The sequence below is a fragment of the Salvia hispanica genome, chromosome 6, assembly GCF_023119035.1.
Source record: "Salvia hispanica cultivar TCC Black 2014 chromosome 6, UniMelb_Shisp_WGS_1.0, whole genome shotgun sequence".
Classification (NCBI taxonomy): domain Eukaryota; kingdom Viridiplantae; phylum Streptophyta; class Magnoliopsida; order Lamiales; family Lamiaceae; genus Salvia; species Salvia hispanica.
This window is the reverse complement of record NC_062970.1, coordinates 33,142,044-33,144,423: the sequence shown is the minus strand read 5'-3', so window position 1 is coordinate 33,144,423 and position 2,380 is coordinate 33,142,044. Positions and strand designations below refer to the sequence as shown.

General features: G+C 35.9%; 1 pseudogene; it reads left to right on the top strand.

Annotated features, from left to right (window-relative positions):
* Positions 1-319: 319 nt before the first annotated feature.
* LOC125191680 lies at positions 320-2,167 on the top strand (annotated as a pseudogene).
* Positions 2,168-2,380: the final 213 nt, after the last annotated feature.

The following is a 2,380-nucleotide window of genomic DNA, read 5'->3' as shown; positions in this document are numbered from 1 at the left end:
CTCCAAGAGCATCTCCAACGCCGGACGTCCCGGCGGGCTTCGGACCGGCGTGTCGGACGTCCGTCGGGGATGTCCTATAAAATTGGGCTCATATTTTATTAACTTTTTAAAATTTTGGATGGAAAGAGTAGTACTTAAAAACGAATTCAAGCAATTCCTAATCGAATTCAGTATTTATTATATTAGCAACACCCTATTTTTTATTGATATATCTTGCGAAGATTTTAAGCGGAATATATATATTGATATCCAAACGCGACTTCTTCTGGAGTCTGCTATAAAAGACGCATAAGACTTCAATTTTCACTGATTAGCTTTCTCTGTATTCATAATCACCCACTACCTTCTCTCTCTTCTCAATCAGATCAGGTATTTCTTCGCCCCCGTTCATCACTCTATCTCCGGTATATGTTGGATCTGTCGATTGCTAATTCTCTATTGATTCTAAAGATGCGGCCTTTTGGTTTCTTTTTCTTTCCCCCCCTATTTATCCGATTAATTTTTCGGTTTGTAGACGACCGCAGAGCTTGATTTTTCTGCTGATTGTTGATTAAACACCGTCACAGCGAGTTGCTTTATTATTTATTCCAGATAGTATTTAGGGTTTTCCTTTTCGGTAAATTTCAAGAATTTATCAAATTTGTGCTTTTCTTGGAATTAGGGTTTAGGGTAGCAATTGATTGTATAAAGATTGATATTTGTTCCAATCCATCGTCTTTTATTGTTGAGCCTTTATCTATTCTTGAGAAAACCTTTAATTATCAAGAATTTCATTATGAAATTTATTTACTCCATATGTTAAATTTTTAGAATTTCATCAGATTTATGCCTTTCCTGGCATCAGTGTTTAGGTCGATCTTTTATTGCAATCTTATCCGTTGAATTATTGCTCTGTTCGTGAAAACCCATAAAAAATAGTATGTTCGACTAAAATCTGAAGGCTAATTCTTTAGTGATCTGCTTGGGTATTATCGTAATTCCTTCCAGTTTTCTTTTGGGTTCATGTGTAAATGACTTGGATGTAATATCTGTAGTTCGTATTTGAGGTTTGATTGTTGCATAAGATTGCCCTACCTTGCCTGGTTTCCAGCATGTTGATGTTGTTGAAAGAATAATGCTTGGGTCTCATGCTGCATGCTCTTGCTACTTGTTTCACTAAAAATTCTGAATCAGATCACTTTATAGGTAGAGTGAGAGTGAGAGTGAGAGTTTTCTTTCTGATATGCCTCTGAAGAGCATGACATGCTTATAAAATTATATCATCAGTATTTTTTTATTGCTTACAGGTCTGATCATTCCAATCCAGTTACTCAAATCTTGTTCTCTGTGTCACGTTTGCTGCATCAACCAAGTTTCATGTCTGATCTTGATATCCAGATTCCCACTACTTTTGGTATGCTCATCTTTTGTATTATTGATTCTTTGAGCAAGTTTTTCTTCAGTTCATATATGGAAAGGTTTTCTATACAGTGGTTGAATTTGTGGTAATGCTTATGGTTTAACAGTATACTGAAAAATTGGCATATCTTGGATTCTTTGTATGAGCCAAAGTGATTGGAAGCCAATCTTCCCTTTGTGCCCCATTGACTGACTTGGTTTTGTTAACACAGATCCTTTTACTGATGCAAATGCTGATAACTCTAGCACTGGGTCAAAGGATTACGTACACATTCGAGTACAGCAGCGGAATGGTCGGAAAAGCCTGACAACTGTGCAGGGATTGAAGAAGGAGTTTAGCTACAACAAAATCTTGAAGGATCTTAAGAAGGAGTTTTGCTGCAATGGAACTGTTGTCCAGGATCCAGAACTAGGCCAGGTCTGTGCTAAGGTTTACGCTTGACCTTTCACCTTCATTACATGTCGAAACTGACCTTTTTTCTTTGTACAGGTTATTCAACTCCAAGGTGATCAGCGCTGGAATTGTGAAGAAGGACTATATCAAGATTCATGGTTTCTAAGCTGCAGCGTCCATCCATCCTTATGACCTATTATGATATGTGAAGTTTTATAAGTGAACTTTGTTGTATGCTCAACTTCTTTATATAGTCGTTGTTACGTTATAAGTGTCATGTGTTGTGTTGAATTAACTTTTCCGATTGCTTATGGATTAAAGGAACAAATGCATTGTCTTTTTGAATAGCATATTCTTCATTTCTTTTCCTGTTTCTATCGGTTCAGCTTCCTTTATTCTGTTGTGTTATGTTCAAGTCTTTTGACATTGAAGATTGTTTTTATACTTGATTTTTTTTAGATAAAGTGATACAGCCGTTAGTTTTTACTAACTTGGGATAATTAGTCCACTCATAATCCCAAATGGTGTGTCTTTATTTGAACATATAATGTACCCCATTTAGTTTAGAAATGTGAAATATATATATAT